General features: G+C 42.2%; 1 protein-coding gene and 1 non-coding gene across 3 annotated transcripts in view; one reads left to right on the forward strand and one right to left on the reverse strand.

The window, feature by feature from the left end:
• Sorbs2 (sorbin and SH3 domain containing 2) overlaps window positions 1–15,665 on the reverse strand; it is a 313,506-nt gene that overhangs the window by 230,410 nt on the left and 67,431 nt on the right. The window lies entirely within an intron of this gene.
• On the forward strand, window positions 14,164–14,295 carry LOC120097598 (small nucleolar RNA SNORA17). The gene has a single exon (XR_005495167.1). It is a non-coding gene; the product is annotated as a small nucleolar RNA SNORA17 (small nucleolar RNA).

Consider the following 15,665-nt stretch of genomic DNA (forward strand, 5'->3'; position numbering starts at 1 on the left):
TTGTGTCAGCTTGATAGATTTAGAGTAAGTAAGCTCTGTCCATGTATACAGGAGAGTTTCTAGACTAGGTTAACTGAGGAGAGAAGACACATTCTAAATGTGGGCAGCATTGTGGGCTGGTGTCTTGGACTAAGGAGAAAGAAGACAAAGAACTGGGCAAGAGTAGTCAGCGTTCTCTGCCTCATGACATGTGAGCACAATGTAACCAGCTGCCTCAACTTTCTGATGATATGGTGGACTGAACCCCAAAACTGTGATCACAAATAAACTCTTTCTTTCTTATGTTGCTTTTTCAGGCATCATGTTTCAGCAACATAAAAAATAATTGAAACAGAACAGCGGCCTTCAATCATGAAAGTGCTATTGGGAGGAAAGGCTGATCCTCAAGATCAAGAGGTACCATCTCAGGACCCCATTAGGGTAGGGACTTATCAGGTTGGCAGATCTGGTTGAGGTCTTGGTACCTTGGCATGCTGTTGTTGACTCTGGGTTCAGTCCAGAGAACAAGAGCTCTCTACTGATCTACTCTGGGTTCTGACTTGAGATTTTGAAAGATTTTAGCCCACTGTATATTTGAAGTAGGACTTTTTTTCCTTAATGGAAAACTCTTTCTCCATTATTTCAGTTCAAGTGACAAGGGGATAATTCATGAATCCAAAGTGTCGTTGTTATGAATTGACTGCTTAAGCTGCTAGTTGAGCTGGATCCTCGTTTGCCTCTTTCTCTCAAACACATATTTGAAGTTCTGAAAGGAAAATGCTTTGGTGCAGTGTGGGGATAATTCACTAATGAGCTCTAAAATTCTTTCTCCTAAATAAACCCCACGTGTTTTTAAAATTAGTCTTTTGATGCTATCTTTGGGTTTTTCATGCTTCAACTCTCATTGCAGAATAACCAGCATTTAATGTTTCCCTAAGGGCAGACCTGGGTCTTCATCTATAAGATAAAACATCAGTGGGCCATTATTTCAATTCTGATGAATGTGCAAATATAAAAAGGCCTTTTTCCATCTGGCTCTCTTCACAGGGAACTGAGAGATGGTGATGGCCAGACCACTTAATTTCTAACAAGACCAAAAAAAGAAATAAAGAGCAGATCTAGATTGCCAGGAAACAGAAGCCAGACATTTGGTTGTTAAAATCACAAGAACAACTGGATGGCCATCACAGTTTGCTCTAAATGGCATGAGGGCTTCTTCATGGCTTTCTGATCCACACCCACCATGGCCATTCCAAAACTGTACAAACCTAACATTCTCCATGATTGTGGCAATGCTAACTCATACTTGGTCTCTGGCTTCGGATGAAACAAAGCCCTTTCATGATTAAAATGGGAAAGAGAGGCAGACCTGATTTGAAGATCCCTGTGAGACCTTTCTTCTCACAGGCCTGACTCGCCACTTTCTCTTCAAATCTGGGGGAATGCTAAACACGACTCTCGTGTGGGATGCACAGTTGGTGATATCTGAGTTGGCAGAAATGTACACCTTGAGCCATCTGCTTGCCACCAGTCCTCAGAGCATCTTTCAGATGCTAAGAAGCCATGTTAGGACCTAAGATTTTGCTACACTGACTTAACCCCAATGTTAAGAAGCTAACAATTCTTACAAGGAAGCTTCCGGAAGGAAAGAGAACAGTTTCTTCATCCATGTCAAAACTCAAGTGAATGTATTCACAGTTCTTTGAAATGTCATGATTGTCCTATAGATAAATGTACTTCAAGAGATATCTCTATTTGTACAAACAAAAAGGATGAAATAAAAAGAAGACTTGCATGAGGTAACTCAGACCCAGTAGGACATGCCTGGTATCTATCCAGGAAGTACGGGTATAACCACCAAACCCAAACCCAACAGACACAAAGAAGCTAAATAATGAGAAGGGCCCAAGGGAAGATGGGTGAATCTTCCTTAGAAGAGGAAACAAAACAGATATGACCAATGGAAGGAGAGAATTGGGTAGAGATGGGAGGGGAGATCTTATGGAGGGAGAGCAGGGGAGAGAGAAGGGAGAATGGCTTGAGGGGCAATCTCTAGGATGTACCAGAGACCGGGGATGGGGGAGGCCCCAGAGGGTCTAAGGGGGCAACTCTAGCTGAGACTCCTAGCAGTGGGGGGCTGGCGGGGTGTGGATCCTGAAGTGGCTACTTCCTGCAGCCAGGCAGGACTTCCAGTGGAGAGAAAAGGACAGCAATCCATCCATAAAAGCTTCTACTGAAAACATGTCCTGCCTGCAAGATGTGCCAGAGAAAAGGTAGAGAAAAGACTGAGGGAATGGCCAACCAATTGCTGCCCTATGTTGAGACCCATCCTATGGGCATGAACCGATCCCTGTTACTATTAATGTTACTCTGTTATGCTTGCAGACAGGAACCTAGCATAAATATCCTCTGAGAGGCTCTATGCAGCAGCCGATGGAAAGAGATGTAGAGATTCACACTCAAGCATTAGATGGAGCTTGGGAGTCTTATGGAAGAGTTTGGAGAAGAATTGAGAGACCAAATTAAGGACTCCACAGAAAGATCAACGGAGTCAACAATCCTGGACCCTTGGGGGCTCCCAGAGACTGAATCACCAACCAAAGAGCCAGCAGGGGCTGAACCTAGGTCCTCTGCACCCGTGCAGCAGATGAGCACCTTGGTCTTCAAGTGGGTTTCCCCAACAACTGGAACAGGGGCTGTCCCCGAGCCTGTGGCCTGCCTGCCTGTGGATCCCACACCCCTAAAAGGACCACTTTGTCTTCCTCAGTGGGAGAAGATGCACCTGGTTTTTGCAGCAACTTGGTGTGTGTGTGTGTGTGTGTGTGTGTGTGTGTGTGTGTGTGTGTGTGTGTGTTAGTGGGAGGGGTGACACCCAGAGGGGGCTTCCCCTTCTCAAAAGAGAAAGGGAAGGTGGAATGGGGAGTTGGGGGAGGACTTGCATGAGGGGCTACTGGGAGGAGAGGGGGCTGATATGGAGATGTAAAGTGAAAATAATTAAAAGATTTGATGACTTCATGTCATGAGTTATATTTTAAAAACAAAACAAACCTACCTTGCCTCATTTACTTTGAGTAGCACTAATGGTGGTCCAACTGCCTGTGCTCAAGAGCATCACACTCTCCACTGCGTCTTTAATCAAATGTGGTCAGAATATGCTCAGAACATGTGATAGTTGATTCAGAGGTGGACTCGCCTGGACTAAGAGAGGCCCAGATGGCTGGTAGATCTTTTTGAGGATGCCTGTGAGGGTGTTTCCAAGAGAGATCAGCACTTGATTTAGTAGACTGGGTGAGGAAGATAGGACCTCACCAGTGTGAGTGGGCACCACCCATCTGTTCAGAGACTAGATATAGCAGAGGAGAAGTGTGGATTCAGTGGTTCTGTGTTTCTCTGGGAGCATCTGTCTTCTGCCCTTGACGTCACTCCTTGTTCTTAGGCTTCCAGACTTAGACTGACACCTATACTACTGGCTTTTCTGGGCATCCAGCATTCAGCAGATCATGAAATTTCCTGGCCTCCATAAGGTATCTAGTGTGTGTGTGTGTGTGTGTGTGTGTGTGTGTGTGTGTGTGTGTGTGTTCTATTTCTCTAGAAAACCTTTACTAACACATATGCATGTATCAAAAAGCTGTCCAGAGGTATGATAAAACAGCTTTAATTTTTTTAGACATTTTGCATTTAGTAATGTTGCTGATAAACTAAGAAAGCCTCTATGTCCTCAGAAATTAAGAAGTCCATTTTGAAATATCTCTAAGATCATAATTTCCTATTTATAATTTTATTTTTAAAAATATAAAGAGACTCTCCTCTTCAAAGTTCCATTCAAGAACTATACTGTGATTATAAGTGATCAGATTTATCTGTAGTCACTTTCAGGAGATAGCATCTCTATTTCTGAGGGGGTGGTGGTGGTGGTGAAGAGACAAAGAAAGGTGAAAGGGAAGAATTGAGAAATTCCACCCAGAGAAAATTTGCCAGTCTCTGATTGCATCTTACCTGTTTTTTGGATGCCAGAAAATTCTTCTTCGATATTCAGATGTTTTCGGTTAGTTTCAATGGAGTTTTAAGCTTTAATTAAGGCATTTTATACACATAGATAGTGTGAAGGTACCATAAAAATGGAGAATGAGGCCCTTGCATATTATAAACATATTTAAATCATGTCATCATAAAGACCATAGTCTGTTTACTTCCTTTAGGGAAACAAACAAACAAACAAACAAAAACAACAACAACAACAGAGATTGTACATCCTTCCAACCAACTGCTTAAAATTCTCCCAGCACAATATTAATCTTACTGGGTTTTCCTGTCCCCAGCATTATATGACCTTTTAGTATTTTTAGCCTGATAACCGGCCATCGCTCTCTAACGGCTCATGAAGAACTGTGTTGAGTCTGTCCACATGGCAGATTTACTTGTAGCCACAGAACCCAGCTATTACTGCAGACACACTTCTTCTTTTGTCTGAAGACGTACATGGACATGCAAATGCATCTATTCGGGGTCACTTTCATGGGGCACTGGTGTTTATATAAGCGGAGCTCAGCACAGCACAGAGCAAACACAAGCACTTCACCCAGGGAGCGCCAGGCTCCATTAACCACTTGAAATCCCTGGAGGGAAATGTCGTTTCATTAGGAGGCCTCTTGGCTGCTAATCAAGGACTTTCCATTTCCTTAAGCATATTGATTTGGGAACAACTTTCCTTTTCTGAAACACAAACAGTCCAAGAAGAAGCACTTTCAGAAGGCTCACCTAGAGAACCTGATTTTCTTGGGTAAATGGAAGAGTGGTAAAATCATCTAGGATTCAGGCAGGATGAAAAACCTGGGTCTTCTCTCTCATGAGATGTCACTGACCACACTGAATCCTTTCTAAGTCTGAGTGGCCATTGAAGCCCCCGTCATCTCTGAGCACTGTATCCGTGAGCCTTGCAGAAGTGATTTACATGCGGAATAACACCGGGTCACTGTTAAGGTACCATTTAGACTTGGCCTTTTGCAGTAAGTTATAGCTGATATCAAAAGACAACCAGGCACCATTTTTGGTTGCTTGGTTGGTAGGATGAATCACACTACATTTTAATGTGCCTTTGTAATTCTAGGCACATAGTCAATACTTAGTAAACATAAGTGAAATATGAACCTCAGTATGCGACACTGTAATGTCTATCCAAATTTAGCTCTCCTTAAAAAAAATAAAAACAAAGTTAAATGAACACCAGGACACAAAGCAGTGTATACCTCACAGGACTTTCTACTACTCTTTTAATCTAATATCCATTTAATCATCTTTTTAAAATGATTTTCAAAGAATCTATTTTAATGAAAGTGTTTATTATTTATGCGTACACACATATACATGTGCATGTTCCTCTGAATGTTATAAGCAGTTGTGGGCTACCATAGGTGGTTACTGGACAAGAATAACAAAGCTCTTAACCACTGAGGTATGTCTCTAACACTTAACTCTTACTCTTAAGCAGAGTGGTCTTAGTCTAGAATAAAAAGAAGTGTCATGTATCACAAAGATCATAGGACTCACGATCAGGCTGGGTTCAAACTCTGTCCCCTCCCACATAGCCACCTGATCTGGCCATGTTACTGTGACCATTCAGTTTTAGCCTTCTCCACAGATTCCCAAGAATAGCATCTGAAAATTGTCAATAGGTCAAGATATGTAGCCTGTGGGTTTCCACTTTCTTCCAGTAAATTCCTAATCAAACCAGTCTAAATTGTGGCAAAATAGAAAGTAAGATTATGCGTTAATATCCTGAGGCCATTGTTTGGCTTGTGGAATCTGTACAGTAGGAGTGATTGGTTCCTTCCACCAGATTCTACACTTGTCCCACTCTTTCATAACCACAGGTAAAATTTTTGTAATCTTGGCAAAATTAGGAATTAATTGATTCTTAATTAATTAATGTTTTTTAACTTTGGAGACTACCATTATTACTCTTCTCCCTCGCCACAATGATCCAACACTGCCATTTAAAACACCCTTGAATACACACACCTTCACCTTTCCCACTGTTACCTTTTCCCCATTTTCCTCTTATGTGTTGAGAATAGAGATCCCATGGTAAAATCAAGTACTTAATATTTATTGGGAAGCATTTCATATTTCCTCCCTTCTGGATCCATAAATTGCCTTTTATCCAGGGTCAACATGAAAAACGGTGGGTAGTAGGCAAGCCCACAGTGTACCATTAAGGGAGATCCTCGAAAGGACTGTAAAGAAGCCCAGGCCACTATGATGAATAAGATGAAAATATGCCATAAACAGAAAGGTAGACAATTCTACCAAAAGAATTAATTGGCTTCATGAAGAGTATTGGTGAAATAGTCAAGATAAAAGAAAGCGATCATTTTCATGTTCTTGTGACATGCTCATCTACTTCTTATCATAAAAGCCAAAGAAGGCTGAAGGCTTCAAGAGGAGTCTACATAGTCATAACTCTTTCTAGTGATACTTGGAAGAAATTATTAGTTCTGGAAATTTAGTCTTTTTCTACTTGATAAGATGAGTCTATTTATACCTTATAATGAACTCACAGAGTTTTGGTGAACCCAAAAGACTAATGGGGATAAACATGAAAAAATAGGACAGGGAATTGCAATTAAAACAATAAATCAACTTATCTTTATTGTCTGCAAGGAGGTTTCTCTCAAGAGTTTAAAAACACACAGTATAGGCTGTAATAGGATTTTCAGAAAAACTGTAAAAATAGAACTTGTTAATGAACTGTTGTTTCTTGCTACTCATGTAGCTGGAAAGCAGACACCTTCAGTGGCCATTTTACCCCCAAGAGATAAGATTCAGATGTTTGCACATCATTCTCAATTCTTCCAAGGTTTTGTTCTACATCCTACCCCTCTTGAAACCCTCCCTCTATTTCCTGCACCTTCCACACATCCTAAATAGGCCAATCTTGTACAACTCTGGATTCTTCAAGTATTCCTGCCTTAACTGATTGTGCTTCCTTGCCAGGAATCCCTGGTTTTCCCTCTGTAGGGTGACCATATGGCCATTTTATTCTAAAAACATCTCCAGATTGACTGGTTTTATGGATACTGCCTGGATCTTCTGATTTGCATATCTATACCCTAGATGTTATTTTCTTTACCTGTCAGTCATCTCTGATAGGTTGACAGCCATTTTTAAAATCCAGTTGTCTTGCTAGTACCTGGGACATGGGTAACCCATAAAGGATAGAGAGGGGAGATTGGAGATGAAAAAAATGTGGCTACTCAACAAAACCTAAGGTGCTGTTGGCTGTTATTTCCAAAAACAGGTGCTCAAGATAATGAACCAGTAACGAAGCAAATGCTGTCAGTCATGCAGAAAGATGACAGAGAGAAAATGACATCTAGTCAGTAAAAATTTAACCATATGCTAAGGAAACTTTCATAATGTATTAACTTTTTCCCTCCCTTTAGAGGTTACTTGAAGGGACACCATAAATAAAAGGTCAATGGTGATTTTATAAGCATTATCGAATTCTGGGAAACTTTCCACTGAACGTGAAATAGGATGAGAAGAAAACACTGAGCAGATAGATGAAGAACAAGACACAGAAGAAAAGTGGCTCGTGAATAAGGAAGCAGCTGCTGAATGCGTGAGATCCAGACTATACCAGGCATTGGATGAGGGACTCTGAGAATGTTTTTCTTCTTGATATTTTCAGAGCAAGATAAAATAGTAAACAAACTAGGTATCAATAATTGCAGATAAGAGGAAAGTCAGGGAAAGCATAGTGTGCTGGGTACTGTACTGTAGAGGGTAACAGAGGCTGCGCTATTGTGGTACCAGTTTTCCTGGTTAGATGAAGCCTTCCAAAGAGAGAGCATTAATTCCAAGGTCTCGCTGAGTGGAGGAGCCCTGAGGACTTGGAGAAAAATCTTTAGAGCAGGTGGAATGTGTCAGAGTCCCTGAGATGAGAGTTACTGTATCTGTGAGACCCAAAAGAAGTCCATGTGGAGGAGACACGGAACAGGAACCACACCCATAATGAGCATAGAGAAGCAGAGCAAAGGCAGCCAGGCAATGATTTAGAGGTCATGAAAACGGATCTGATTTATACTTGATACAGAATGCTTTGCCCGCTGTGTGGCAGATACTTGGTAATGGGGCAGTGATTTGATGCAGGGCAGTGAGGGCAGTTACCTGAATGAGGGATGGTGGTGTCATGAGTCAGATCTTGGCAGTGGAGAGAAGAGAATTGCAATTACAGTGATTATTTGGCTACAGACTGTGGAAAGGAATGTAATTTCCATAAATGTAAAAATCGAGCAGAAAACTGTGGCTATCCAAGGAATGGTGCGGGATAAAAGTTCGGTGCAATGGCAGCATGGGGGTGAATGGGAACTGGGCAGGGACTGCAAATGAGGTCAGAAGGGGCCAGGTCATGCAAAGTCAGGTTGCACAGAGCCTTCGTCATCGGCCACTGAGTGGTCATTGAGGTTAGATGTGCAAAAGTGACATCATGCATCTCAGTCTGCATTATCTTTCAGACCAGTACAAAGCAGTCCCTGAAAGGTCCTCAGCTCACTGCCATGGCCACAGAACTTCCCAGGGGGTCTCCTGGCTTAACACAGAGTGCATGCAGATCCCTCCTATGACTGTGGTAGCAGCTGACCTTACACATGAACAATTGCGAGCAGTCCTCTCTCCCTCATTGAAACCTTATCTATTGAAGGCAGCATGGGGATCTCCACATCCACATCCTTTATCCACAATGTGCAAGAAACACTTATTGTTTCCTCAGATGGCTTTGCCTTGTGATGGATCTTTTTCATCGTGGGAAGGTTTAAGGAAGCTACCTCTTCTTCCTCCTGCCTTTCGTCATCCTCAGGCCCCACTCCTGTTTTCCCTGCCAAGGCACTGCAGTAAAAATATGCGAAGTTAAGTTCATGATGTCACTTTTAAGACTATAAACACACACACACACACACACACACACACACAAACACACACACACACCAGGAAAACAGTGGGGTGAGACATAATAGCTAAAAGATCTCCTGTGGATTAATGGATCTTATTCTGCAACAGTCCACGATTAGAATAAATGACCAACCCTTCCACATGACATCTGTGTTTACACATTAGAGGTTTTAAACATTTTTGAAAATAAAGAGCACTAGGCTAGGCTAGCAATGATGAGCTATTCCTCTTTTAACACTGTGTGTAATCTGAATAACAATAGGCCATGATGGAGAGACTATAGTTGCCAGCAGTCTGCCCAATACAGTGATGGAAAGGCAGATAAAAATATTGTACAGGGGGCTGGGGATTTAGCTCAGTGGTAGAGCGCTTGCCTAGGAAGCGCAAGGCCCTGGGTTCGGTCCCCAGCTCCGTAAAAAAAAGAACCAAAAAAAAAAAATATTGTACAGTCCTAGGAGCTTATGTTAATGAAGTTGAGGAGAGAGATAATCAGAGCTCGGACCATTGCAATAAGATGCAAAGTCTCTCTATTACCATTTCATGCCGAGATCCGCCATTATCTGTAACCCACCACACTGCCAGCTAATTCTTATGCAGAAGTCCACATTAGAAGTATGCTCCTTTCTTTTCCCTATGGACAGTGGGGTTTTTTTGTTTGTTTGTTTGTTTGTTTGTTTTTTTAAATAGAGAGTATATCTTTTTAGTTTGTAAATAGAGGATAGGAGTTAGATTCGTAAACACTAGTATGACAAAATAAGACTACATTCTCATTTTCAGGCTTCTTATTATACCAGGGTCCAAAACTCATTTATCATTCTTACTGAGACTTGAATCCTCAATTCATTTAAATGCTACCTTTAGTAGATTTTTAGTCAGAATTCAGCCCAGAAAACACAGTTGAGGGCTGTAGTTTATAGATACGTGCCTCCTCAGTCGTTAATTTTCACACTTATCAGCCTATCAAATGTTACTGTGAATTAAATGTCAAGTTACTGTGAATTAAATGTCAAGACCTCTTCAGCACAGGCTTTTTTTTTTTTTTTTTTTTTTTTTGGTTCTTTTTTTCGGAGCTGGGGACCGAACCCAGGGCCTTGCGCTTCCTAGGCAAGCGCTCTACCACTGAGCTAAATCCCCAGCCCCCAGCACAGGCTTTTTATTGTACCTATTTTAGTGTGATTGTTCCATTTAGCTTGGCTCTGTTCAACAAAGTTCGTCTAGCTGGCTGTGACATGAGCTTAAAGACAGATGTTTCTCCAGGAGCACAGATTAGCCCTGACAAAGCCCTGAACAGCCACGGGTTGTACATGTTTTCCGTCTTCCTCATTTTTGCTCCACAAGATAAGGCGAGGTATGCGGTGGGAGGCTCCTGGGTTACAGTTAATTTTAACCCCCATATCAATAAGGAAAGGTCTTTTCAAGTTATAAAAAGTGTGCCATTATTGTTATCAGCCGGAGAGAATGAGGTCATCGTTCTCACAACGGTGAAAAACAGGCATGTAACAGAAGGACGAGAGAACACCTCAGGCTGGAGAAACATCTCCTGCACCCAGCGAGACACTTTTGGACATAAGCAAGATCAAGTCCAGTGCGCAATGTTCTCTTCAACATTAAAGTCAAAGAAAGAGACTCACAGCTGGGCCTCAGAGACCTGGTTTGTTACTTGCTTGGTGATAATTGATTTGTGACTTCTACGAAGCATAAAAATTAGGACAGACATCCATCCAATTTTGTTATCATATTTAAAGATTTAAAATTATCAACTCACCCCTGGATTGGCTATATCAATATAGTTTGTAGGGTTTGGGAATCAGGAACAGACATTTACTGGAAGAACATTATTTGGTAGGAGTAAATGAGTAATCAGAGGAAGAGGGCAGTGGATAAGGAGTTAGGAGGAAGAGTTTCACAGGAGCTGATATTCCTTGGCTGTAGATAAATTGATCGCCTTGCTCTGCCCAACCCACCTTGCACATTTCCCGCCTCCTCTGATGGAAGGTTGGCTCAGATATTATCTGGGAATCTTTAGGTTCTGCATTCTTCCGCCTTTGATGTGGTTGCCAAGATGGAATCATTTCAAATTCCTTTTATATTTCAAAGAGACTATTTCACATAAGTTTAATTATCAACCTCAAACTCATGTGATCGAAACTCAGGAGAGACAGTAACAATAATAACACAAGAGCCATTCCTCGGCAGGAGGACAAGAGAGGGACTAAATCCCACTGGAGCCCTCAGTTCACGCTGCTCTGGTCACCTTTCATACTGTCTAGTACCCTCACACTTACCAGGTGAGTTCTCCAGTACTGAAATTAACCTTTGTGGGTGTTGCAGTGCCGTACACGAAGCCCAGATGGAAACTCACCGGCTTAACTGTTTTTGATTGTTTTCTCTCTCTCCAGATCCAGTAAAGATAATAACAGAAATCAACGAAACCCTTAGAGGGGTTGAGACCTAAGGTACCTAAGCCACGCTCTGCAGATCACATTTTAAGTGTTTACCACAGGACCTCGCTAGTGACTCCAGACATCTTCCACATCACAGCTCTAAAAGTTTTCCTTCTAGGTCAAGCACTTCTTGTTTCTTCACTCTTTCCAATGTGACCTTTGGTGCCATTTTCCAAGAGCCCCAGTTAAATGTGACACCAAAAAGTTTTGAAGTTTGCTCTATTTTTTTTTTTGGTCATATAATATATAAATTCAACGTTCCTCTTTTTCTTTGTTTTCATTGTTGGGGGGAGGTGTGTCAGTGGTAGTGAGTTGGGGGGTCACCCTCAGCCCTTCTGTATTCTTGAGCTGTATCTCCAGCCTTTCCAGATCTTTCCTGGATGACATAATTTTTCATGTCTTTTATGTGGTGATTATTATTTCAGTGGTTAACAAATTTGTCTCTAAGGTACAAACTGTCCAGAGACAGTTTCAAGTGACGTGACCTAACTGGGTCCTTAGCCATGTACATTCTTGAACTCTCACCCAGGAAATGCTGGTCACGATCTGTACAAATGGTCAAGGGACAGGACTGAACTCCTGGAAAGCCTTGAATATGTTGTCATATCTGAGAGGAGTTTTGCTGGTTCTTTCCACATACACCTCACCCCCATTTTATAATCACTGAACTGCTTTCTGGAGGTGAGAAATGAGGCTGCACTACCCTCCAGTTGGCGATTTGAGATATTGGTTACCATTACCAGGGAGTAGCTGAGGAGAGCTGCTGTTGTGTGAATAACAGTCTGGACACAAAACAGGCCAATGTCCCCAGCTTGCAGCAAACAAACCACAGTCACGCTTACTAGGAAGCCACCAAGGAGAACTTTCCAAAATTGGATTTCATTTCACTTCTAACTCAATTACGTGAAAATTACTAATTGTTCCCAACAAACTTAATTAAAATAAATTACTTTGGCTCAGCAATGGGTTTGGCTTAAATGGAACTGCCCATTGATGAAAAACAGGTAGATGCTAATACAGATACACATGTACATAGCTTGACTTTAAGAGAACTGTGAGGCAGTTCACGGTCACTATTTCCCTTCTTTCCTTGTTTCATTATGTATACTAGAGACGGCAACAAATCCAATTAGCTTCTGTGTCTGCTGTTTCAATTCATTTTCACGCATTTCATTTAAGTAATAGGAAGAGTCAATTTTTTTCTCACCTTCTGTCTTTTCTTCTATCCTGAAACTCTCAGTTCACAACTATGTAATGCATTCTACTTGCTGGCAAATGCATTTGTTTCCCATCTTGCCAACAGTCAGCTAGAAAGCCCCGCATGAGACACTGAGTCTTGCTTCTCAGTCTGAGTACGGCGTATGGACTTGATGAATGAACGATCATTTGTTAATCTGCAAAGCTATGTTCAGGAATGGTTCACTGAAAGAGTTGCCAGTTTGGAAACAATGGAGCCAGGACTCTGGGTCTTGAGATAGTAACATCAGCAGCCTCCTCACAAGGAATAATGTCTTCAGGTGTTCAGTGCGCAATGGAACACTACAGGTCTGTTTTCAAGGTAAACAGAGTCTTTCTTCTAAATCGACTTTAACTAACCTAAATTCTAAGTTATGCAAAGAGAGCTAAAAAATGTATCAGGAGCCCAGGGGTTATTATGTCATTACTATAAGATTTATATGCAATCTTTCATTTCCTTTATAAACAACATCGTAGGTTGGCAGAAATGTTTACATCTCTCTTCTGTTTGTCAACTTAAATTTGACTCAGACCTTTGGGCTGGTAGGAAATGCAGCCTCAGTTACCATTTCCTTCAGTGAGAACATTCCTTTGTGCAAGGGCTTTAGGATGTTTCTAGGCCCAGAAGTCCTGAAGGAGGCTTAGCACTGGTACAAATGCAACCCACTACCAGCCGTTTCTATGTTTGACTTCAGGTATAGAGACTCCTTTTGCTACACTTGGGGTCTGGGAGTCTCTGATGAGGCTGGGGTATTTGTATATTGGCCAACTCTCACAAGTCATACCAACTCTACAAAGCACTCACAGGACGTGGACCTACTGCCTCCTCTGGGTCTTAGTTTCTGGGAAATCACTATCTTAAGGCAGCCAGAGGCCAAATCCTTTCTCCCTCTCTTTCAGAACACCAGCCTAATCTTAATTCCCTTTAGCCTTTTGCCACAGTTTGGATCTGGAAGTTTCATTCGTTGAAATCACGTTCCATAGAGTAGTTTTTTTGGGAATATAGTAGAATCTTTACAAGGTGGAACCAAGTGTCAGGAAGATAACTCACTAGGGTTGTGCTCTTGAAGGGACATTGGTATCTGGCTCTTCCTCTGTCTCTCTTTGCTTACCTGCGCCAAGAAGTTAAATTTATTCCAACACACACTCCCACTATGATGTAACTCCTCACTTCAGGTCCCAGACAACGTAGTCAATAAAGCATGCACTGAAATCCCTAAAACTCCAAGCTAAATAAATTTTTTCTTATAGTTTGATTGTTCAGATATTTTTAGTAGCAACAGAAAACTGACTAACAGATACCACCCTAAAAGACACAAAGCAAGCACCCCTTTACTTCTTCAAGGAAGTAAAAACAGAAGAATAGTAAAGCAAATATTGAAAGCTTCTATTCCTGCAAGGCAATGTTTACAGTAGTATTTCAGGTAAAGAGGATTGGCATTGGGTTGAGGAACAGGGATAGAGAAAAAAAATCATACAGAGAAATTAGCATTTAAACAAAGTACGTCATCACTATTACATGCCTTTGTTTTACTTTTAAAAACATTAGTGTGTGCTCGCCCCTAGAAGCACTGCACTTGTGGCTGCTGTGTCACATGTGTGTCAGTAGGTGGCAGAGAGGAGAGAGGCTACGTCTAGGCTCAGTGTTCTGACCTCTGAATATATGAATGATTAGTAACCTAACATTTCTTGAAAAAGAGGAAGCCTGAGAGGCCAGCAGCAAGGGGCCTCTGGGCAGAGAGCTATCCTGAGATGACCACCAGTACATTGATTGTAGCACGGCCTGGCTAGGCTCCTGGTAGGGAATGAGCTGGAGTCCAGATGAACCTGGCCTGGGACCATGACCCTAGGCAGGAGTGAGCCTGAGACAGATGACCCTTCTGTGGTGTCACGGGGTAGGCCCAGGCAAGGAGTGAGCCTGAGATAACCTCTAGTCTGGTGACACAGGACCCTCACAGGAAACTAGCCAGAAATGACCATAAATCAGAGTTCCACACAATCCTTGGGGAGCAGACCATGCCTGAGATGACCCTACCTTAAGTCACAAGTAGGGCATAGCACCCCTGAGTCCAGACTCTCAGAATACGGGCACAAGGAGGAGAGGCCATACTGGAGGATAGTCTGATCTGAGTAACTGGTGATACTGACATCCCTGGCCTAGGCTGCCACCTATGAATATGTTGATGTCTGAGGGCTGTGCAGAACTGGCCCCAGCCCAACATCTCCATCAATGAGTGCTGGAGTGCATGAAAGGGCATGTCTTACATATCCCAAACAACAAGATCTCCATGAGACAGGACAACAACAGGATATCTGAGAGGAGTCCCAGTGAGATTCTGGTATTAATAGAGTAGCAGAAGCCAGAGGCCTCATACCAGACCAATGAGTCATTGCAGAGAACATTTGCAAGCAAAGAAGTGTGGACAAATGGGTAGACTGTGGGTGCCACAGCTTCCACAATAAGATTTTCCCTCTCTCTCTTGGCAGGGAGGTTGCAGTGGTGGAGGGTGGGTATGAGGGGAAGGAGAGAGGAGTGCAGCTGGGGTGAATGATGTGAAATTCACAAAGAACCAATAAATTTAGTGTGAATGTGTATGTGTGTGTGTGTGTGTGTGTGTGTGTGTATGTGTGTGTGTGTGTGTGTGTGTGTTATAGGGAAGGAGTACGTGTATGTGTGTGCTACAAAGTACATGTGGAGGAGTTAATTTGCCAGTTTGCCAGAATGAATTCTCTTCTCCCATCATGCGGATCCTAAGGATCAAACCCTGGTCTTTAGGCTCAACAACGGGAATCTTTATCTGCTGACTCATCTCACTGGTCCTACTATTAAATATCTTGATTGTTGGCCATCTTCTTTGAACCATCACCTATTGTATTTTTTGTTTATGCTTAACTCTCCCTATAAAAAGAGGTTAGTGAAATAGAGAAAAGCAAAAGATGCCTGGCAAAACTAATTGGCCTGAAATTTGTGCCCAGAGTAAGAGTACACTGCATTGTGTGCAAAGCGCTATTTCTGCATCTGCGCAGAAACCCCTGGTCATGGACAGAGCTTGGACA

The sequence above is a fragment of the Rattus norvegicus genome, chromosome 16 (genome assembly GCF_036323735.1).
Source record: "Rattus norvegicus strain BN/NHsdMcwi chromosome 16, GRCr8, whole genome shotgun sequence".
Classification (NCBI taxonomy): Eukaryota; Metazoa; Chordata; class Mammalia; order Rodentia; family Muridae; genus Rattus; species Rattus norvegicus.